Source organism: Delphinapterus leucas, chromosome X (genome assembly GCF_059928025.1).
Source record: "Delphinapterus leucas isolate spDelLeu-1000000601 "Yukka" chromosome X, BTC_Dleu_Yukka2, whole genome shotgun sequence".
NCBI lineage: Eukaryota > Metazoa > Chordata > Mammalia > Artiodactyla > Monodontidae > Delphinapterus > Delphinapterus leucas.
The window spans coordinates 99,719,223-99,744,275 of NC_143150.1; the positions used below are offsets into that span (position 1 = coordinate 99,719,223).

General features: G+C 39.8%; 1 protein-coding gene and 1 pseudogene across 7 annotated transcripts in view; both read left to right on the forward strand.

Moving 5' to 3' along the window:
* LOC149744345 (interleukin-1 receptor accessory protein-like 1) overlaps window positions 1-25,053 on the forward strand; it is a 418,156-nt gene that overhangs the window by 90,741 nt on the left and 302,362 nt on the right. The gene's annotated exons all lie outside the window — the stretch shown is intronic.
* On the forward strand, window positions 5,624-17,077 carry LOC149744347 (17S U2 SnRNP complex component HTATSF1 pseudogene; annotated as a pseudogene).

The window sequence follows — 25,053 nt, forward strand, 5'->3', positions numbered from 1 at the left end:
CTATTTCTTCTTGATTCAGTCTTGGCAGGTTGTGCATTTCTAAGAATTTGTCGATTTCTTCCACGTTATCCAGTATATTGGCATAGAGTTGCTTGTAGTAATCTCTCATGATTTTTTGTATTTCTGCAGTGTCAGTTGTTACTTCTCGTTTTTCATATCTAATTCTGTTGATTTGAGTCTTCTCCCTTTTTTTCTTGATGAGTCTGGCTAATGGTTTATCAATTTTGTTGGTCTTCTCAAAGAACCAGCTTTTAGTTTTATTGATCTTTGCTATCGTTGCCTTCATTTCTTTTTCATTTATTTCTGATCTGATCTTTATGATTTCTTTCCTTCTGCTAACTTTGGGGTTTTTTTCTTCTTCTTTGTCTAATTGCTTTAGGTGCAAGGTTAGGTTGTTTATTCAAGATGTTTCCTGTTTCTTAAGCTAGGATTGCATTGCTATAAACTTCTCCCTTAGAACTGCTTCTGCTGCATCCCACAGGTTTTGGGTCGTCGTGTCTCCATTGTCATTTGTTTCTAGGTAGTCTTTGATGTCCTCTTTGATTTCTTCAGTGATCACTTCGTTATTAAGTAGTGTATTGTTTAGCCTCCATGTGTTTGTAGTTTTTTACATATACTTTCCTGTAATAGATATCTAGTCTCATAGCGTTGTGGTCGGAAAAGATACTTGATACAATTTCAGTTTTCTTAAATTTGCCAAGCCTTGATTTGTGACCCAAGATATGATCTATCCTGGAGAATGTTCCATGAGCACTTGAGAAAAATATGTATTCTGTTGTTTTTGGATGGAATGTCCTATTAGTATCAATTAAGTCCATCATGTTTAATGTATCATTTAAAGCTTGTGTTTCCTTATTTATTTTCATTTTGGATGATCTGTCCATTGGTGAAAGTGGGGTGTTAAAGTCCCCTACTATGAATGTGTTACTATCGATTTCCCCTTTTATGGCTGTTAGTATTTGCCTTATGTATTGAGGTGCTTCTATGTTGGGGGCATAAATATTTACAATTGTTATATCTTCTTCTTGGATCGATCCCTTGATCATTATGTAGTGTCCTTCTTTGTCTCTTCTAATAGTCTTTATTTTGAAGTCTATTTTGTCTGATATGAGAATTGCTACTCCAGCTTTCTTTTGGTTTCCATTTGCATGGAATATCTTTTTCCATCCCCTTACTTTCAGTCTGTATGTGTCTCTAGGTCTGAAGTGGGGCTCTTGTAGACAGCATATATATGGGTCTTGTTTTTGTATCCATTCAGCCAGTCTGTGTCTTTTGGTGGGAGCATTTAATCCATTTACATTTAAGGTAATTCTCGACATGTATGTTCCTATTCCCATTTTCTTAATTGTTTTGGGTTTGTTATTGTAGGTCTTTTCCTTGTCTTGTGTTTCTTGCCTAGAGAAGTTCCTTTAGCATTTGAGGTAAAGCTGGTTTGGTGGTGCTGAACTCTCTCAGCTTTTGCTTGTCTGTAAGGGTTTTAATTTCTCCATCAAATCTGAATGAGATCCTTGCTGGGTAGAGTAATCTTGGTTGTAGGTTTTTCTCCTTCATCACTTTAAATGTGTCCTGCCACTCCCTTCTGGCTTGCAGAGTTTCTACTGAAAGGTCAGCTGTTAACCTTATGGGGATTCCCTTGTGTGTTATTTGTTGTTTTACCCTTGCTGCTTTTAATATATTTTCTTTGTATTTAATTTTTGACAGTTTGATTAATATGTGTCTTGGCATGTTTGTCCTTGGATTTATCCTGTATGGGACTTTCTGTGCTTCCTGGACTTAAGTATTTCCTTTCCCATATTAGGGAAGTTTTCAACTATAAACTCTTCAAATATTTCTCAGTCCCTTTCTTTTTCTCTTCTTCTCTGGAACCCCTATAATTCGATAGTTGGTGCATTTAATATTGTCCCAGAGGTCTCTGAGACTGTCCTCAGTTCTTTTCATTCTTTTCTCTTTATTCCTCTCTGCAGTAGTTATTTCCAGTATTTTATCTTCCAGGTCACTTATCCGTTCTTCTGCCTCAGTTATTCTGCTTTTGATCCCTTCTAGAGTATTTTTAAGTTCATTTATTGTGTTGTTCATCGTTGCTTGTTTCATCTTTACTTCTTCTAGGTCCCTGTTAAATGTTTCTTGTATTTTCTCTATTTCCAAGATTTTGGATCATCTTTACTCTCATTATTCTGAATTCTTTTTCAGGTAGACTGCTTATTTCCTCTTCATTTGTTAGGTCTGGTGGGTTTTTATCTTGCTCCTTCATCTACTGTGTGTTTTGCTGTCTTCTCATTTTGCTTATCTTACTCTGTTTGTGGTCTCCTTTTTGCAGGCTGCAGGTTCATAGTTCCCGTTGTTTTTGGTGTCTGTCCCCAGTGGCTAAAGTTGGTTCAGTGGGTTGTGTAGGCTTCCTGGTGGAGGGGACTAGTGCCTTTGTTCTGGTGGATGAGGCTGGATCTTTTTGGTGGGCAGGTCCACGTCTGGTGGTGTGTTTTGGGGTGTCTGTGGCCCTATTATGATTTTAGGCAGCCTCTCTGCTAATGGGTGGGGTTATGTTCCTGTCTTGCTAGTTGTTTGGCATGGGGTGTCCAGCACTGTAGCTTGCTGGTTGTTCAGTGAAGGTGGGTGCTGGTGTTGAGATGGAGATCTCTAGGAGTTTTTCGCCGTTTGATATTATGTGGAGCTGGGAGGTCTCTTGTGGACCAGTGTCCTGAAGTTGGCTCTCCCACCTCAGAGGCACAGCACTGACATCTGGCTGCAACACCAAGAGCCTTTCATCCACACGGCTGAGAATAAAAGGGAGAAAAAGAAAAAGAGAGAGAGAGAGAGGGAGGAAGAAAGGAAGGAAGAAAATAAGGAGGAAGAAAGAAGGAAAGAAAGAGGATAAAATAAAATGAAGTAAGATAAAATAAAGTTATTAAAATAAAAAAGAATTATTAAGAAAAATTTTAAAAAAGAGAAAAAAACAAAACGGACGGAAGGAACACTAGGTCAAATGGTGAAAGCAAAGCTATGCAGACAAAATCTCACACAGAAGCATACACAAACACACTCACAAACAGAGGAGAAGGGGAAAAAATAATAAATCTTGTTCTCAAAGTCCACCTCCTCAATTTGGGATGATTCGTTGTCCATTCAGGTATTCCACAGATGCAGGGTACATCAAGTTGATTGTGGAGATTTAATCCGCTGCTCCTGAGCCTGCTGGGAGAGATTTCCCTTTCTCTTGTTCGCACAGCTCTTGGGGTTCAGCTTCGTATCTGGCCCCGCCTCTGCGTGTAGGTCGCCGGAGGGCGTCTGTTCTTCGCTCAGGCAGGACGGGGTTAAAGGAGCCGCTGATTCGGGGGCTCTGGCTCACTCAGGCCGGGAGGAGGGAGGGGTACGGAGTGCGGGGCGAGCCTGCCGCGGCAGAGGCCGGCGTGACGTTGCACCAGCCTGAGGCGCGCCGTGCGTTCTCCCGGGTAAGTTGTCCCTGGATCCCAGGACCCTGGCAGTGGCGGGCTGCACAGGCTCCCCGGAAGGGGGGTGTGGATAGTGACCTGTGCTCGCACACAGGCTTCTTGGTGGCGGCAGCAGCAGCCTTAGCGTCTCATGCCCGTCTGTGGTGTCCGCGCTGTTAGCCGCGGCTTGCGCCCGTCTCTGGAGCTCCTTTAAGCAGTGCTCTTAATCCCCTCTCCTAGTGCACCAGGAAACAAAGAGGGAAGAAAAAGTCTCTTGCCTCTTTCGCAAGTCCAGACTTCTCCTGGACTCCTCCCTGCTAGCCGTGGTGCACTAACCCCTTCAGGCTGTGTTCACAAATATTTAATTTGGCAAAGTGTTGGGATCCAGTGCACAAAGGAAAGGCTTTGCCTCGGTAGAAGAAAGAGTTCATCCTTTGTCTGCGAGGGGATAGAGAATATGGGTATAGATGTCACTGGCCTGGTAGATGTGGTGATGGGAGGAAAAGACGGTTCTCTTCTAAATTTTTTTATTTTATCCGTGAAGTACAAAGCAATGCTTTGAGAAGGAGAAATGGAAACAGGGTATTGGACAATTGATGACAGAAATAAGATGATCATTGGAAAATGGGAAAATATATTGATGAGGGAAATGGGGCAGAACTTTCAGCTAATGTTGAAGGCTCATTTAAGATTCATGCCATGTGTAAGCAGTCAGTGTGATATGTGTTTTTCTCTAGCCATATTTAACTGTTTGGATGCAAGTACAAGAATGGCAGAGATTAAGATTTAACCAGGACTGGGGTTTTCTCAGAAGATTATAAGAGCGGGAGAGAGAGGCAAAGGAGTTAAATAAAAGTAGACTCAAAGAAGGGATAGGAGAGGACGGTGGAGTCTAAGCTGGGAAAGTAAGAAACTGAAAGCAAGGCACGATTAATGCTGCAAGAGTGGTAAGGGTCACTGGATTGGAAACGTGTTGGAGTTGAAGGATTGGAGGTTTGGGAATATGAAAAGGGGTGATCAACTAGGTAAAAAGCAGGGATCGGAAGGTGGAATAATTGAAATTGAGATTTGAAGTTGGTGTAATTATTGCCCAGAACAAAGTCTAGAGTCTGACTGTAGGGATTGGTGTCTCTAGTGAGATGAGGGCCAGACGAATGGAGCTAGTGCCAGGATTTGAATGGATAGTCTTTGTGAATATTTAAATCAAGAACGTGGATGAGAGTAGTCACAGGGAGCAAGTCAGGAATTCAGACACTAAGTAACCTCAGAGAAAGTGGGGAAGTGAGTGAAAAGGGAGTAGTTGATTGCAGTGCGGATGTTGGTGAATACTACAACCTGATGGCTGTGTTCCCTTCTCACGAGGGTGAAGTATATACACATACTTCCATTTACAGATAAATTCCTTCATTACTGGAAACAGAAGTGTGCTGCAAATCTGTGCTGCAAATCTTGCTAGCTACAAATTTCCTGTCCCAGACAATTTTACCTGTTCTTTTGGAAATGTAAAGAAGTTGCTTGATTTCTTATTTTACATGTATGAGTGCGTTTTAAATCGCTATTCATGAAACGCAAAGATTAATCTTACTTGAATAGATATGTGTGGGGATTTGATGGTGCTGTGTAGTTTTGCTCGCGCAGACCTATTCTGCACACTAGATTTGCCAAGAACTTGAAGCTCCCTGCTATTCTGCACCTGTGTTATATGATATGGAAAGACTCTTTCACGGTGAATTTTTATGAATATGGTAAAAATTTTAAGTATGTTCAGTTGGGAAGCATGACAAAAGAGCATAACTAAAGTTTCACCTATAATTTTGGTAAATAGTTTTCAATCTGTTTTGGGGGCTTGATGCGATGCTAATAAGGGGGATAACCATTTCATTACTAAGTGGGGCTAAACATTATTTTGGCTACCGATTTCAAGTTTTGCTTAAGAAAGTAAATGTCATAATTAATTCATTATAATTTTAATACAAGTAGAACTCTCTGACTCCTTTTTCTCAGCACTGTTATTTTGAAATTTATCCCATTTTGTAGCTGACCTAACTAGATCATACTTTTAAAAAGTAATTCTTTTTTTAATGGTCTAATTTTTACAAATAATTGATACAACAATGTAGTATTCACATTATAAAATGTGAGAAGAGTATATGTGAATATTGATTTCATAATTGATAAAATTTATATAATATTGATGAACCCAAGCAGAAGGTCACTGAGAAATATTTATAAGCATTAGGTGTTAAATGAACAGATGTAGAATCAAAGTTGTACATACATGGTGGGATGGACACTCACCATGAATTCTGATTGGTATTAAAATGAAAGAGAGAAATAGCCAAGTAAGTAGTAAATAGAAAACTGTCTAAACATCTTCTAGATAGAAGTAGAATTTAGAAGTAGCTGTGTCAGCCCGAGTCCTAGACTAAACGTGATGTGCAGCAGATATACAACTATCCTGTGATGGGATTATAATGTGGGGAAGGAACAACCTTTTGCTGTAAGCTAAGAATCTGGGGTCATGTATAAATACAGTATAACCTAGACAATCCTAACTGCTACAATCTACATCATTAAAAAAAATGAATCAGTGACTAACATTTGGAAATTTTGAGAATTAGCAGAAAGATCCAGACTTCAGATTTCTGATGAAAAATTGGCAGGGTTGACACATTTGGCCAACCCGGCACACATTGGCTGGGGCTGTATAGCATCTATTGCTTAGAAATAGAAGCTAATGCTATAGTTTACCCCCAGCATCCTATACTCCCTATTTGTATCTTACACCCATCCATCTTTTTCTTCAGTTATCTCCATTACCTGTCTGGCCCTTGTAAGCACTTGAATTTGCCACTCTGGCTTTATATCAGATTTTCCCACCCCACAACAAGAAAATGCTAGAGGCACAAAGAACAGAGGACTGAAGACAGAACTTTAGTTAATACCCACTTGCATGGATGAGATAAAGAATCAGTGGGGAGAGATTTAATAACTGGTTAGAAAAGGAAGAAGAAAACCAGAATTGGACAGTTAGCAAAACAAACAAAACACAAGGAAGAGACGAGTCAAGAAGGGGGGATGGTCAACCTCAGGGAAAACTACAGAGTTCAACAATAAAGACAGTGATAAGAACCGGTCATATGTGACCTTTGAGAGAATAATTGCCATGTTTTGATGATCATGGAAGACAGAAGATAGGAGATTAAGGAGCAGAGGGCTGCTGAGGAAATGGAGGTGTTGAGATAAAAATTTTCACAAGTTTGGTATTGAATGGAAGGAGAAAAATAATTGATTTCTAAAATGGCAGCGGAATGAAACCAAATGTGTTTTTTTCTCACTTCTTGTTTTGGGGGACAAGGGCAAGGGGCGACACATGTTTGAAAAGCATTGGCAGAAGAGCCAGTAAAAAGGAACCAGGTTATTGAGGGAACAAAGTTTGGGAGGTGGCTAAGAGTAATGGATAGAGAGCATGGGTGAAGCAGCTAGTTTTGGAAATAAAGGATAATAGACCTTCATCTAAGTCTGTTAGTGTGCAATACGGGGCCCTAATGAATCATCAGTAGTAACTCAGGAGAAAGCAGTATCTGGGTCCCATGGTGGGGGTGGGGTAATGGAAGAATGATGACCTTGTCTAGTATTATTAAGTCCATTTCACAAGTGGGGACATTTAGGCTCAGGGAAATTAAACAGCTTAACTTTTTTATTGAAGTATAGGTGATTTACATTATCTTAGGTTCAGTTGTATAGCATAGTGATTCTGTATTTTGTAGATTATACTCCATGATAGGTCATTACAAGATAATGGATATAATTCCTTGTGCTATGCAGTATATCTTTGTTGCTTGTCTATTTTATATATAGTAGTTTGTATCTGTTAATTCTGTACCCCTATCTTGCCCCTCCCGCATTCCCTCTCGCCTTTGGTAACCAACCACTAGTTGTTTTCTGTATCTGTGAGTCTGTTTCTGCCTTGCATATATTTCCACTTGCATTACTTTTTAGATTCCATATTTAAGTGGTGTTATACAGTATTTGCCTTTCTCTGACTTATTTCACTAAGCATAATATTCTCTAGGTCCATCTATGTTGCTGCAAATGACAGTATTTCATTCTTTTTATGACTAATATTCCATTGTATATATACTACATCTTACTCCAGTAGTCTGTTGATGAGCACTTGGGTTGCTTCTTTTATTATAAATAGTGCTGCTATGAACATTGTGGTGCATGTATCTTTTCAAATCAGTGTTTTCGTTTTTTTTCTGGATATATATCCAGGAGTGGAATTGCTGGATCATATGGTAGTTCTATTTTTAGTTTCTTGAGGAACATCCATACTGTTTTCCACAGTGGCTGCACCAATTTTCATTCCCACCAATAGTGGGGATGAAACCAGTGAAAAGGGTTCCTTTTTCTCCACATCCTCCCCAGCGTTTGTTATTTGTAGACTTTTTGATGGTGGCCATTCTGACTGGTGTGAGGTGATACCTCACTGTAGTTTTGATTTGCATTTCTCTAATAATTAGTGATGTTGAGCATCTGTTTATTAAATGGCTTAAAGTTATATAGTCAGTTACTGAAGGCAACCTGAATGTCAGGTGAAGGAGTTTTGACCTGAAGGCAGCAAGGAGTTACTGAAGGTTTTGAATAGGGTTGAGGTTGTGGGAGTTACGTGGATGGGGTAAGGAGATGATTGTATGACAGCACTGACACTTCAGAAATAGGAGTGGCAAGAGCCAAGATAGTAAGCCAGGTCAGCTATTCAGATATGAATAGATAAGAAGCATGGATACTATTGATAGCAATCAGACTGAAAAGGAAGGGATGGATGGAAGAAATATCAGGAGGACAGTATTTCTAGAGCTTCATGACTAGCTGGAGATGGGGGACTAGAGAAATAAAAGAAATAAAAGAGATGAGGATGATTCCAAACATATTAGTTGGATTGTTAGTGGAACCGTTTACAAATAAGCAAATCAACGTTGGAGTGAAGAGCAGCTTGGATTAAGACTTGCTGGATGGCGATGTCACGACGCGTCAACAGTGGCGACTGCGTCGACAATGGCGGCTGCCGTCAACAATGGCGACTGCGTCAGCGTGAGCGGGCCTCCGTTGTCAAGCGGTTTCCAGACGTTGCAGCGGGACCCGCAGTCATATTAGAATCTGCCGGCGGGGAGGACAGAACACCTGTGCCCGCTCCCGCCGCGTTGTGGATCGAGCGGCGGTGTCAAGACCCAGCGGGGCGAGCCAGCGTCACTTCGGCCTCTTCACTCTCCCGGACGCTGCACCTGGGCTAAGTCGGCAACATGAGCGGCAACAACTTGGATGAGAGCGACGAGTTTACTGAGCAGTTGCGAATGCAATTGTACGGAGGCACTGAGGACGGCGACACCGAGAAAGATCCCGGTGAAGAAAACGATTCTTTCCAGCAGCAGCCAACTGACCCCCCATACGAGTGGGACCTGGACAAGAAGGCTTGGTTCCCCGAGATTACTGAAGATTTTATTGATACATATCAGGCCAGTTATGGCTTTTCTAATGATGGTGCGTCTAGTTCTACTGCGAATGTCCAAGATGTTAGTGCTGGGACTGCAGAGGAACCTCCGCAAAGAAAATCCCCCGAACCCAGTGATACCAAAAAGAGGGGAGAAAAGAGAAAGGGTGAATCAGGATGGTTTCATCCTGATGAAAGCAGAGACACAAATGTGTATGTTTCTGGTCTGCCTCCAGATATTACAGTGGATGAATTTATACAGCTCATGTCCACGTTTGGCATTATTATGACAGATCCTCAAACAGAGGAATTTAAGGTCAAGCTTTACAAAGATAATCAAGGAAATCTTAAAGGAGATGGACTTTGCTGTTATTTGAATACAGAGTCTGTGGAACTTGCATTAACATTTTTGGATGATGATGAAATTAGAGGCTACAGATTACATGTGGAGGTGGCAAAGTTTCCACTGAAAGGGGAATATGACACCTCAAAGAAGAAACAGAAGTGCAAAGACTACAAGGAAAAGCTGTCTGTGTGGCAAAAGCACTTGGATTGGAGACCTGAGAGAACAGCTGGCCCATCCCAAATGCGCCACGAGCAAGCTGTCGTCACCAGAAATATGTTTCACCCTTGCACATCTCAAACGAATGTTCAAGAAGCCGCAACTGAAATGGAATTTGAAGAACCTACAGATGAAAAGAAGTTTGAAAAAACAGAAGATGGGGGAGAACTTGAAGAAGATGCTTCTGAAAAAGATGCTAAAGAAAGTGGCCCTGAAAAAGAGGCTGAAGAAGGCTGTCCCCAAAAGGAATCTGAAGAGAGCTGCCTCGAACGAGTGTTTGAGGAAGGCTGTCCCAAAAGAGCGCGTGAAGAAGACTTCCCCGACAGAGAGTCCAGAGAACGCAGCCCCGAGAAAGAGCATGAAGAGGGTAGTCCTAAAAAAGAGTCGAAAGAGAATGGCGCAGAAGGAGAGCCCAAAAAGAAGAGACTCAAAACAGATCCTGATGAGAACGGCCTTGAGAAAGATTTTGAGGAAGAGAGTTCTGCGAAGGAACTTAATGCAAACATTCTTGAAAAAGAGGTAGAAGAAAATAACTGAAAAATCAGAATTCGAAGGTGACAGCTCTGGGAAAATGTTTGATGAAGAAGGCTCTGAGAAGGGGTTTAACGAAGAGTCAGATGAGAAGGAAGAAGATTCCGATGAGAGAGGGACTGTGGGTGATTCAGGGAATGTTAAGGAGGAAGGGCCCCTGTCCACAGGCAGCAGCTTTGTCCTCCGTAGTGATGATGACGTTTAATCCCTTAAACTTGCTTTGTAGGGTGATTCCTCCATCTCCATTTTACCTGCGCTCCAGGGTAATTACTAGTAGTGTTACATGAACGTGTGCATAGAGGTAGGGTGCCCTCAGATCAATGCAGTGAAGTGTTCGTGATTATCTGTCCTGGCCGATTTTAAATATATGTGAACAAGACAACTGGATTCTTGTCTTTTGTCATATTTGTTAAGTGCATGCAGAATAATATTTTTAAAGTATTCTGATTGAAGTTTTTGATATTCAGAAATCAAAAATAAGTTGTTAATATGCAGAAAGAGAAAATTAGACCTGAGTTAAATTGCATTGTTCATTCTTGCTATTGCTTTATTCATACTAAAGTTTGGTTTCTCTGAGGACCTGAAAAATCCCTGTAGGAGTCTCCTTGCTTCAGCTTGTGATGTTACCACTGATGTCCCCATTTCCCCTCTCTAAGCCAGAACATGTTACTAAAACTTATGAAGTAAAGAACACTTTGGAGTTTTTCCCTGCCCAGTCCTCGCAAGTTACTTTTATTTTTCTTTTCTACCCTCTTGCCATGAAAATTGAGTCTTAAACGTGCAAAAGTAAACTTCCCAAGGGCCACGGCTTCCATTATTGAAAATACAGAGGAAATCAGAATTCTCCCGTGTACTGTTTGGGCCCCTCTAGAAGCTGATTAAAGTTACAGGACCTTTACCCAGAAAAATCTACGCATGCACTACACAATCTTTTGTATACAGTTTGGGGTGTTTCATGGATCCCCTGGAGTTTAAGAACTTTTGTCATGCATATTTCAGATTTTTGCTTTTGATTTTGTTCTAGAATCATGGTATCTAGTATATGCTAAGTTGTGTAGTCCCAATAAAAATTTGGGTCTTTCTTGATTGTGCTTTCCAAATTCAGTATTGATGAATTGACTTCTGATGTAGCATTAAGAAGTTATTCTCATAAATTAGAAGAATTAAAATAAACTGCATTGGTGCTTTCTCATTTAAAAAAAAGACTTGCTGGATGCTGCTGGTTGGATATGTAAGTAAAAATGTGCAGCTATTTTTAGAAAATGTGGTACTGGGACTTGGATGAAAGCAGTTTTGCAGGTTCAGGCTCAATAGTTTTCTATCTGTACAGAGCTGTTCGCACATTCAGTATAGTAGGTCTGTAAGGAGACTTTAAATAGCATCTATTCGGAGTCCCTCCTTTTACAGATGAGACCAATTGGTGAAGTAACTTGCCCAGTGTCCTGAGTGGCAATGAGAAATCATATTTCCTGAGTCTCTGTTCCTTGCTCTTTACCGAACTTTAGAGGTTGCAAACTGGTAATGGACCACTGATAGTTGTGTTTGGCCAGTAGAGTAGATTGTATTATTGATCACAGATATTTGCCGCCTCTCTCTAGGAGAGGATTAAACTCCTCCTTGCCATTGAAGTCAGCCTTGGCCACGTGACTTGTTTTGGCAAAGGAAATGTGCGCAGAGGTGATGTGCAGTATTCCGGAGAGGAACTATAAAGCATGAGTTAAGTACATAGTTTCAGTGCATGATTCACCAGGTTTTCTTTATCTTCTGCTACGAGTTTGTTTATCAGTATTCCAGATACAAGTAGAATATAGAAGTAGCTGTGTCAGCCCGAGTCCTAGACTAAACGTGATGTGCAGCAGATATACAACTATCCTGTGATGGGATTATAATGTGGGGAAGGAACAACCTTTTGCTGTAAGCTAAGAATCTGGGGTCATGTGTAAATACAGTATAACCTAGTCAATCCTAACTGCTACAATCTACATCATTAAAAAAAATGAATCAGCGACTAACATTTGGAAATTTTGAGAATTAGCAGAAAGATCCAGACTTCAGATTTCTGATGAAAAATTGGCAGGGTTGACACATTTGGCCAACCCGGCACACATTGGCTGGGCCTGTAGAGCATCTATCCCTTAGAAATAGAAGCTAATGCTATAGTTTACCCCCAGCATCCTATACTCCCTATTTGTATCTTACACCCATCCATCTTTTCCTTCAGTTATCTACGTTACCTGTCTGGCCCTTATAAGCACTTGAATTTGCCACTCTGGCTTTATATCAAACTTTCCCACCCCTCAGCAAGAAAATGCTAGAGGCAGAAAGAACAGAGGACTGAAGGCAGAACTTTAGTTAATACCCACCTGCATGGATGAGATAAAGAATCAGTGGGGAGACATTTAATAACTGGTTAGAAAAGGAAGAAGAAAACCAGAAATAGACAGGTAGCAAAACAAACAAAACACAAGGAAGAGACGAGTCAAGAAGTGGGGATGGTCACCCTCAGGGAAAACTACAGAGTTCAACAATAAAGACAGTGATAAGAGCAGGTCATGTGTGACCTTTGAGAGAATAATTGCCGTGTTTTGATGATCATGGAACACAGAAGATAGGAGATTAAGGAGCAAAGGGCTGCTGAGAAAATGGAGGTGTTGAGATAAAAATTTTCACAAGTTTGGTATTGAATGGAAGGAGAAAAATAATTGATTTCTAAAATGGCAGCAGAATCAAACCAAATGTGTTTTTTTCCCACTTCTTGTTTTGGGGGACAAGGGCAAGGGGCGACACATGTTTGAAAAGCATTGGCAGAAGAGCCAGTAAAAAGGAACCAGCTTACTGAGGGAACAAAGTTTGGGAGGTGGCCAAGAGTAATGGATAGAGAGCATGGGTGATAGAGAGCATGGGTGAAGCATAGTTTTGGAAATAAAGGATAATAGACCTTCATCTAAGTCTGTTAGTGTGCAATATGGGGTCCTAGTGAATCATCAGTAGTAACTCAGGAGAAAGCAGTATCTGGGTCCCATGGTGGGGGTGGGGTAATGGAAGAATGATGACCTTGTCTAGTAGTTCAGAGAAGGTCTGTTCTCTCTGGTTACAGTCTTGAAGGAGGAGCAGACAGGCAGTGAAGGATCTGATAACTGACAGACTGGAAGCCGTTTGCGGCAGGAACCCGAGCCATGTGCCCAGATAGAATCTTTGTGCCTTTCTGGCCCCCTTTTCTGTCAGTTCTGCAATTGCACTAATAAGAAATGTCTCTTATCTCACATAGGTTAATGAGTTTGAGAAGGAAAAAAATACAGTTTATTATGATGGCAGGAAGGGCCATGCAAATGGCAACTGAGAAACTTGAGATGCAACTAAGGGCTTTGAACTTCATTTCAAGAGGCAACTGTACCACTCCTCAAATCGCACCCTCTGAAGAAGGAACATAGAATGACAAAATATGCTAAATTCAGTAATTTTCAGCCTGTGCTCCTAGACTCCCAGGAGACCTTCTTAGTGGTCTGCATACCGGGCCCTTATACTATCACTGTTTACAATATGTCAGTGTCTATATTTCTATTAATGACATAAAATAGGGATTTACTTATGCTACATTAGCATCTCATTATCATGCTTGGGTTTGGACCAAAAAACAACAGCTGACCTATAGATCTTTCCTGTCGCACAGCAAAGAGAGAGAAACCACTGTGCATCATGATGTTCGTGGAGGCCATGCTGTCTTTCCCACTACAACCACAATGAGAGTATTGCCAAGGAATGAATTTCTAGTGGAGTCTTAGTGAAGAATGAAAGCAAATAAGATAGTGGGTTTTTTTCCTGCCTTAACAAAAGCATCAGCATTTATGCTGCTATAGCTGGTAAACTCTGTTTTGTGAAGGCACGTTGACGGGGAGGGTACTTGGGATAGGTTCTGATAGTAGGTGGCCCACAGGTTAATTTGCCTTGGAAGAGACTGGAGCATAGAAACAAAATGACACTCATTGCCCCATTCTTCTGGGGTTTCAGTTACTTTTCCATTACTTCAGCAGGTTCATTTTCTGAATTTTGAATGGGGTCAGAATATAGAGTGGGGATTGATAGCGTGGTGGTGGGAAATGTGCTGCAGGAGGGAATGTGCAGGGAGGAATGGGACTGATTCTTGGACTGTAGAATAAAAATCAAAGAGAATGAGTCGTTCTCAACTCTGTTTAATTTACCTTTGTTGTATCTTTCTTTGTCACTAGGCTACACTAGGCACAAAATTTAAGAATTAATTACAATGGGCAAGACTCATAGTCTGATCAGCTTATTCTTCCAACTATGACAATGACACTAAGGACATGCTATTACAGACCTTTCCTGACATCAACTGTTTTTCTTAATTACATGAATATTATAAAGTATATACTGGTTCAAACAGGAGATTGAAAAATCCAGGGACCTCAAGGATGAGTAAGAGCTAATCAGTGATGGTGGGGTGAGGAGAAGAGGTTGTATTCTGGACAGAGAAAAAAGCATATGCAACTGCCCTGAGATGGCAGAAAGCAGCAGACATCTGGGGATTTGAAAGAAGGTCAGTGGAGCCTGGTGAGCAAGTGGGAGGATGGTATCAGTGGAGACTGAAGAGATAGGCAAGAACTGGAAGCCTAAGAATATCCTTTGTGGGACACAGTGTCCTGAGTCCCATGAACGTTCACTGAAAGCAAGTTCATATTACTAGCGGTATTATACTAGAAAGCCTCCATATTCTCGAGCTTATGTTGTACTGTACAGTCACTCGTTTGAGCATTCATTCGACAAGCATATATCGAGTGTCTACTGTATGCCATGTTCTTTGGGCCAGAGTTGTATACCTCCCAGACTTTTGTGAATTACAGGCTGCCACTTACAATGTGGTCACTTTGTCAGTCCTGTCACGATAGAGTCAGATTTAGCTTCTTTTCATTATTATTATCTTGGGTATAGTATTGACGGTTTGGAGAACAGGGCCCAATGTCAGTGAGTTCTGCTGTCAGCAATCTGGAATACATCTTCCAAGGGTGTCCTTAAGCTCCTGGTGGGCAAGAGCAAGAGCGGGAGAAAAACTAGAGCTGTGTCTTTGTGCCACTGAAGCAGCATTTGGGGAGATGTTAGGCTTAGTTCTCACGACTCTCTTATCCTCAGTGCTATGAGCTTTGACGAGGAGCCTATAATTGTCATTTTGAAGACTGATGGATGCCACTTTTTTCTTTCTCTCTCTTTCTAGCTTTGCTTTATTTAGACTCTGTTTTTTTTTTCACCTACTGCCTCTTTCCATTTTTTTCCATCTCTTTTATTCCATTATCCTAGCTGTCTCTCTGAGAATGAGTACCAGGAGTAAAGACTCTGCTCTCAGTAGCAGGGAAAGCAGAGTGACTCATATGGGCTACCCTGACCTAGGAATGAACCTTTACAGATATCTTCATCTTCATCCTCATTCACAAAGAGCGCTTATGCTGAAGAAATTAAGTCAGTGGCAAAAAAGTGGCTTTCTCATCTGGACACCAATTTAAGAAGCTTTCTCCACATACTCTGGCCTTCATTGATCTCACCTTTTTCTGTAGTGTATACTTCACTGAATAAGAATCATAAGATTTAGTTCTTGATAATATATTGTATTGGGATAGTTTCTAATTCTTTAATAGATGATGATTTTGTTACCCTAACAGGATAGGTCTGTAAACTCCCACAGGGAAGGGCCTATGACCCTACTTAATTTCTGTCACCCTTAGAACTGAGCAAAGTGGCAGGCATACAGTTTAGCCGCTCAATGGCACTGGATTGAATTAATGAGACCTGTCATATTATTGTACATAGAGGAACAACTTTGGATTCCTACCTGCCTTTCTTTGATTTGTTAGAGGGTAATAGAATTTTTGATAATAATTCTTCCATCGTCACCCTCCCTCATTTGTCTTTCTCTTTGTAAACCAGTAAGGAGGCATAGATTTAGATGAAACATCCATTTCTTCATGTCAAATTCTGTCCCTTTGTGTGGCAGTTTCCATTATACAAGTATGCCTTTGCTTTGTCTCTACATCAGGGCAAGTGAAAGCCACGTAACCAACATGAGTGCTTGTATCCCTTTTTTTGTTCTTTTACCCTCTGAAGCAGCCTAGGAGGAAGAGAGGACAATAATGTAGGAGGACAATAACATGAGAAAGTTGGAATATGGTATAAATGAAGGGGACAGATGTCATTTGAGGCTACAAATTAATCCATCAGGTCTTTGGATTGTTGTAACTAAATGGCAAGAGCTGAGAGAGGAGCTGTGTGTGAAGATGAAGACATTCCTTGGTTTTGGCAGCCTGTGCTTGGTAAACCAAGATAAGAGATTGAGGTGCTGATATTCCCACTGAAAAAATTGCATGAGATTAGTAATGGAGAAAGAGAAAGGGCTTAGAAATCAAAGAAATGGGAAAGGAAATGTATTTGTTTCCTATGGCTGTTGTAACAAATTACAACAAACGTGGTGGCTAAAAAAACACCCATTTATTATCTTACAGTTCTTGAAGCCAGAAGTCCAAAATGAGTCTCACTGGGATAAAGCAAGGTGTGTATAGGTCTGCATTCCTTTCTGGAGGCACTAGGAGAAAATCTATGTCTTAGCTTTTTCCAGCTTCTTGAGGCTGTCTGCATTCCTCGGCTTGTGGTGCCCTTCCACCTACAAAGAACCAAGTAACCATATGTGGACAAACTTGGGTGCTAAGTCTGTAGATGACATAGGAGACATGGGACAGGAAACACTGAATGAGGGCCAATGCCCTTCTAAAGATGTAAAAACTGTTATGTAAATATTATCAGAAACAGATAGGTTAAGAGCCTAGTCATGCTATTTAAAATAATTTTATTATGATTTATAGTGCATATGAATACATCTTGCTTTGCGCATGCAGTGTGTTTGCATTAGAGTTCTGTGACTTAAGATGTAGTATAAGATAAAGTCCGTGTAAGCAATTCTGTAAATGTTTTTACATTTAGCTTTCTAATGCCAAAGCTAATTGTTTAATATCTCCTCTGTCCTCTGCTTCATCTCCTTCTGTTTCATTCTGGGCCACTTCCCTCCCTCCCTCCCTCCTTCCCTCCCTCCCTCCCTCCTTCCCTCCCTCCCTCCCTCCTTCCCTCCCTCCCTCCCTCCTTCCCTCCCTCCTCCTTTCCTATTTTTTCCTATTGTTTTTGGTTCCTATGCTTTTCATTTTGTCCTTCTACTGACATCACATAAGTTTTTAACTGAGCAATTAATAGAATAAATAGAGTCAAGTCCAGCATATATACATTTTGGGGGAAGAATTTCTGTTTTGGGAAACCCCTTCAAATTTAATCCCATGCTAGTTAGATTTCATGTTTATAGATAAAATTTTAATGGTTCCCTGTAGCCAATCTCCTAGAGCTCCTCTATGTTTTTACTCTTTCTGTGCTTTGACATGTGACCTGCTTGGAAAAAAATAGCTTTTTTTGAGGATATGATATAACTTGTATGACTTTTCTCTAACATACTTTGGCCAGAGCTATGGATTTGATTTTCCCATGGACTGTCGTGTAACTCTAGTTCATTACTCCAGTCAGTGCTCTTTACCCTGGAGGTTATTTTACAGAAGTTGTTCAGAGGAACGCCCCAAAAAGTGACTAGATGTATACTAGCTTTCCATGTCTGCTATTAGAGAAAGAATTCCTGAGTTTCCGCCCTACTGATAGTGGGTCAATACTCTCATCTTTGTACATGCAGGAAGCCTCACAGCCAGCCCTGTAGACAAAGAGTGTTTTCATTGTTCATCTTATTCTCTACTAGTCCTTCTTTCCCAGGATGGCCTCATGTCTCTCAGAATGGCTAACAAAGAAATATGGCTTTAAAACTGAGCATAGCTGCTAATGACTTTATGATCCTAAGGCAAAGTTGTCTTTGTACAAGAGCTTGGCTGTGATTTGATAGTCTGAGGTGTGGTGATGAGGAAATTAAGGATGGCTGTTTAAATCTGTCTGTGTGGCAAACTCAACAAGGTTGAGTATAGCCTGGTGGTTAAATTTTTGGTCTCTGGACTCATGAAGAGTTGCATTAAGTTCTCACTCCAACACTTACTAGCTTTATGTTGTTAAACAAGTTACTTTACCTTTTTGAGCTTAACTTTCTACATATGTAGTAATGTATATCTTCGAAGGTTAACTGAATGACAGGGAGATTGTCATTGAAGGCTGCTTTCCCTAAGCAAGTGGGCAGCTGCCCATCCAAAACATCTAATAAATACAGAGGCACATTGTACATCAAACTGAAATAGGGCAGCCTAGTGTAGTGGCTAAAAGCATGGATTCTGGAGCCTGATGCCTCGGATTCAAATCCAAGCTTTATCATTTAACAGATGTGTGGCTTCAGGCAACTTATTTCATCTCGTGGCTCCAGTCTTCTCATTTATAAAGTGGGAATAATGATAGTACGTACCTCAAAAGCTTGGTGTGAGGATTAAATGAATTAATACAGCTATGACACTTAGCACAGTGCCTGGCACATACTAGGTGTTCAAGAAGGGCTATCTCCTCTTATTATTGATACAAGTGTTGTTAACACTACGACTAATAAATAAGTAAAGATGATAGAGGTAGAGATTGAGATAAAGGATGATACCTTGGTCTCTAGCTTCAGCAACTGGTTCTGTAGTGGTACCATTTATTGAGATGGAGAAAACCGCGAGAGGAGTAGACTTGGGCATAAGTTTGGGGAATGGCAAAGTTTAGTTTTTGATGTAAATGGAGGTGCCTGTGGAATATCAATATAAAAGTTTCAAATTAAGCAGTTTTTCTACAAGTCTGGGGTTCACACAATTATGGACCAGGGATATACTTTTGAGAGTAGTCAATATACTGTATTTTTAAGATTATGACACTGGATGACATAACCAAGAGAGAGAATTTAGAAAGAGAAGGAATGAGGGTGTCCAGGATCAGTCTCTGGGGGTATGGATAATGAAGAACCAGTAAAGGAGATGAAGAGGTATGGCAAAAATAAAAGAAGGAAACCTACCTTTTAAGTAGGTTTCAAGAAGGAGGGCATTGTCAGCTGTATAAAATGAGGGCAGAAATATCCATTGAATTTGACCCTTTTGAGAAGTTTATGAAGAAGCATAGACTAATAAGGATGATAGCTGGATGTGTCATCAAGGAAGGATCTCTTTTTTAAAATATCGAAAATTCTAGCACATGTTCATATGTCAGCAGAGGTGATCTGTTAGAGAAGGAGAGATCAAAGAAGAGAAAACAGGAGGAGATAGAATCCAGAGCATAAATGGAGGGGTTGGCCTTTGACAGCAGCAAGAACACTGCCTTTATTTCTATGAGATAAAGCACATAGCACAATGCTTGACATATAGTAACTGCTCAGTAATTAGTAGCTGTTATGCTTGTTGTTTTTGTTGTAAGCTCAAGAGCCATGCTGACTTGGACATGAAAAAGGCAGTTTGAGTATGCTCAGAGCCCAAGCCTTAGTGGAAGGAAAGCCTGCGTAAGGAGTTGGCATTTAGGGTGTGCTATTCTAAACAAAGACCCAAGAAATGTGAATTGTGAGATATAAATGCATTTGGCTAGGTTGCCCCACCTAACGTAGCCATATTTTTTATATCAGGGGAGGGTACGAGGCATCTCTGATTATGACATGGACAAAAGACAAGGTAGTTTTATTTTATCAAGTATACTTCAAAGACGTGGCTCTGAGAAATGGGCAGATTGAGCTCCATTGAGATTCACGGATCAGCATCTCTCATAGTGCGTGTTGTCCCTGTAACACATGTAATTAAGGAGAAAGTGTTCCCATCCATTATATGTACCTCAGCAAAATGTGCTTCCGTATGATGACATTAAGCAGTAAGTGCTTTGTGATTTATGCTGTTTCTATGATGTCATTGTCTGTGCTCTCAATACAATGAGCTGAAGGTGTTTTAGCTATTATTCCTTTAGAGACAAGTACCTTCTGTTAAGGGCCGATTTTTCCCAGCATCCTGAAATGCCTTTTGCCTAATCATCTCTGAGCATAAATGCAAGCTTTGTGATTTTTCAAAAATGCTTCAGAATTTCCTATAAATGTGCGCTTTTTAATTCTTTCCTCAAGTGGTCTTTGTGCATCCAATAGAAGTCTAGATGTTTGATTGTTTTTCTTCACCCTATGTTTTTTAGATTTAAAAAAAGAGTTTGATTGGTATTAGATATGAAAGATAGAATACGCTTTAAAACTTTCAAACTGTTCTCTGAGATCAGTATTAGAGAGAGAGGCTCTTTCAACAACAATATGTCGTCCTGGTTAAAGTGTGTAAGAAGCTACCTGGCCAGGAAATGGGCTGCATTGGTTTTGAACCTGCCTTGTTATTGGTACCATCTGTCTGTTCTCCTAAATACTGAGCCTGGCCCTTTGGTTTCTGTGAATTTCCAGATTCCTGCATATTTGCCTTAGCCTCTAGGATTTAGGCCTTTCTAGTTCCCATATCTTTGCTTGGTCTGGCCTGTCATGCTTTGTCCTGTGTGTTTTCAGACATGTGTGTGCTTGCCTGGTTTAATTCACTAACTTTTCTCAAATGCTCAATCAGGTGTGCCTTCTGACTTTTGATCCCGGGACTGATCTCTGTCCTGGAGTACCAGCTTTTTACCCTGGCCTCCATGTTATACTGTAACTCCCAGCACCGGCACTGAGAGCTGAATAAATCAGTGATCTGACCCAGTACAGCATTTCTGATTTTCATAGCAGTAGTCATAGAATGTAAAGGATGCTGTGCTTGACGTTTGAATCTCTGGGGTTAAACTCTGGCACTACCAGAAACTCACTAAGTGTCTATGAGCAAATAGCTTAGCTTCTCTGAATTCAGTCTCTTCTTTTGTAAAGTAGGAATAATTTTTGCTTCATTCACTTTTGTGAGGATAAATGAGAAATAAGATATCATATGTTGCAAAAAAACCCGAACATGATAACTAGCACATGTCTGTTAAATCTGATATTTTCATACACAATTCTGTGTCATTAATTAGTTTCTTTTTATAAGCAAGTACTTTGTTTCCAGAGCAAATACTAGCCCATAAGTAAAAAGTATCAGTGACAAACGTTTCCTGCTTAAAAGTCAGAAAGACATTACCACACAAGTTCATTTTAACAATGATCCCAAGTTTCCCAATTAATTTATCTTCAATTCTTATGTATTCTGATCACCAATTGCATTATGTCCCTTCTGAAAACAATTAATAGGACAACTTGTAAATTTCTTGCAGAGAAACTGGATATTCAGAACTGAACAAAAACATGACAGTGATCATAAGAACAAATATTTGTGTATTTGGTGGTGAAGCTTTTTGTTATCCAAGAAATAATTTGAACTTTTGTCCGTTTATAAGATGTGATTTGCTTCTTATGTTCAATGTGCCATTCAGTAAAACAGCAACATAACATGGCAGTTTAATCTATATATTTTTGGTGAAGTCATGCTCTTGAAATACAACTTCATGTGATTAAAATGATTGCTGTCACATTATCTAACCATAAAGAAGATGAGAAAGTAAATCATCTCTTTTAGAGTACTTGGTGCATAGAGAGGTATTCAATATACAGCATTCTTTTCAAAGTTCAGGGAGGCAAATATCATTATTCCTGATTTACGGATGTGAAAACTGAAGCTCAGAGAAGTTGAGTAACCTGTCTATGTTTATACAGCTAGTTCAGAGTGTAGCTGAGATTCGAACTCATGTCTTCTTTATTCCAGTTCCATGTGTCCTTTTCACTACTTGAGGTAAACTACTACTGTCTCCCGATGCCAGAATGGTAGGGAAGACCCCCTGTACTTGGAGCTGTTCAACGGTTAATCCGATTCCTGGCGGTGAACACATACAACTGAGTGTGAAAGGATAGGTTAGTAAGGGAACAGAGAACAGGCAAAGGCTGAATAGCTCACATTCAGAGGCATGTTGTATTCAGCTAATTCATAAACACTGCACATTGGACCTGCAGGTACGTAAAACTCAATGATTACAACCTCCCGTCTTCAAAAAACGGAAGGTCAGTGTAGAGGAAGTATATCATATGTGGAATGAATCTGTAAGTCATTTTAGTGTCACGTCATTCCCGTTACTGTCTTACTAGGGGATGGCAGCAGTGTTTTTTACTCAATGTGTGCATGTGTGCAGTTGTTTTCACTGGGAAATAAATCAGCGATGCTGTAGTCTTACGACCCTAAGAGAATTGTATAGGTTTTTAATGCATCTATCATGCATCCTACAGATAACTTTGCCCAGGACAATTCAGCCATCAGTTTCATTCTTGTTGTTAACATATACGACATCCATAATGTTATAGTGTGGATCAGATTTCGTATTTCAGCTCTTGCATTTTTGTTTAAGTGTCCATGATCAATTACTTCATGTCTCTGAATCTGAATTCCTTCTATCAAATAGGGCTAAGACTACCTTATAGATGTATAATAAAGAGGAAATGAGGAAAAATAGATGTACGTATTCCCTTATATTCTGTTCAAATGTTACATGGAGATGAATGAAAGCCAGTTCCATTGCTGTTCATGACAACACTCTTGTAGTAGCTTAAGTTCCACTAGCTCTGCACTGCTCATGGAAGCTATTATGTGTGTATGTGTGTGTTTTGTTTCCACATCGAGACTGCTTTGCTCTTGAGGACAGGGCCAGTGTCTAATAACATTTTTGTATCTCTAGGGCCTTTCATAAGTATTTAATACATGGCGGTTGCTCGTAATGATTGCAAAGTTTGTGCCTACAACAACAATATTCAGATCGCCTTTCTTTTTTGTCCACATTCCATTCCATAAACCACCAAAGCTGATGCAGAGATGGAGCTTCTTTAGGCCTGCTCATTCATTCATTCATTCGTTTATTTATTTATGTATTTATTTATTTCCATAGCTCTTTGCAGTGACTATCCTAGAAAAGTTATATAGTTATATTTTGAAGATATATTATTTTGAAGATAATTATTAAAATTTTAAACTATTTTTCCTAGGTATTTTGTCTGCAATTAATGAAAGCTATAGGTGGGAGTGACTTTCATTATGTCATGTGGTTTGACTAATAGCCTTTTACTGCAAGAGTAGGTTATTGAAGACATTTTTTTTCCAAAGATGGAAATTCCTATTTAAATAGCTAAAATTAAAGATTCTTAGTAAACACGGTATTTTAAAACTAGCTAACTAACAATTATCAAGTAGTAATTATGTGTCAGTTTGTATACTAAGTCCTCTGTGCACGTTAAATTATTTAATCCTCATAATACCTCTGTGAGGTAGAATATTGCTGTGATCCACATTTTACAGATAAAGAAACTAAGGCACAGAGAGGTTAAGTAACTTGCCCAAGCTCACACAGCTAACTGGGCAGAGATTCACACATAGGTGATCCAATTCCGGAATCTGCTCCTAGTTTCAAAATTATGCTGCCTCTTACTATACCTTGGCACTAGGTTTTTAAATGAAATGAACTCTGGCTGTCATTATCATTGATTCTGAAATATTATGCATTTATTCCAGTTCTTGGTCTCATTCATAGACCTTAATTAGGATTTTTCCTTTATAATTTGCTTTGCTTCTCTTAGCTGGGAGTCCAAAACTTTTGTTTTGTTTTGTTTTTACCAACTTTGCATCAGAATCCATTGCAGGGATGTGGAATGTTCTCATCAGAAGAAAAAACTGTGAATATGTGTGGTGACAGATGTTAACTGGGCTTAACTGCGGTGATCACCTTGCAGTATATACAAATATCGAGTTATTATCTTGTACACCTGAAACTAATATAATGTTATGCTAATGATACCTCAATAAAAAAATCTATTGCAGTTACCTTTCTTCATGTGCTGCCTAATTAAAATATTCCACGTTGACAGTTCCTATATTTTAAAGATATGTTTATAAATATACTTATATATTTATCCATCCACATTTTCTGATATTCTTTTGCTATTCTGCCTATGTGAAATTGAAGCTCACAGGTGTCTGTCTCATGGAAACTTGACATTGACGTGCAGTTAGATATGCAGTCAAAAGAGAGCAATTTTAAATTCTTTTCTTCAAGAGTATCTCTTTGCCTGTCTGCCTGTATAGAAATCTGTCTGCTGTGTTCAGTGTTATTTGACATTTCTATACAATGTGTTAGCCTTTTATAGCCTTGGCTACATACTGTTTTAGAAACGCACTTGTCATATGAATTTAAAAACCAACAGATATGTATTCCTCCCAGACAAAAGATATTTTGAGGATAAATGTAAAGCATTTTCATCATAACGTTTGAGTGAGTCCTTTGGTTTCCAGACACTAAAACATTAAACATGTCTGTTCAACTCCAGTTGCCTTTTATTAATCATTATGATGTTTTCAAATATATTATTTAAAGGTAGCTAATATCTGATTTTAGGTTCCACATATAAGTGATATCATATGACATTTGTCTTTCTCTGCCTGACTTAACTTCACTTACTATGATAATCTCTAGGTCCATCCGTGTTGCTGCACTTGGCATTATTTCTTTCTTTTTTACGGCTGAGTAATAGTCCATTGTATACATATATACACCACATCTTCTTGATCCACTCATCTGTCGATGGCCACTTAGGTTTGCTTCCATGTCTGTTGTAAATAGTGCTGCTATGAACACTGGGGTGCATGTATCTTTACGAACTATAGTTTTCTACAGATATATGCCCAGGAGTGGGATTGCTGGATCATGCTTTAGCTCTATTTTTCGTTCTTTAAGAAACCTCCAGACTGTTCTCCACAGTGGCTGCATCAATTTACATTCCCACCAACAGTGTAGGAGTGTTCCCTTTTCTCCACACCCTCTCCAGCCTTTGTTCTTTGTAGGTTGTTTGATGATGCCCATTCTAACTGGTGGGAGATGAGACCTCCTTGTACTTTTGATTTGCATTTCTCTAAGAATTAGTGATGTTGAGCATCTTTTTATGTTCTTCTTGGCCATCTGTATGTCTTCTTTGGAGAAATGTCTTCTGCCCATTTTTTGATAGGGTTGTTTGCTGTTTTTGTTACTGACTTGTATGAGCTGTT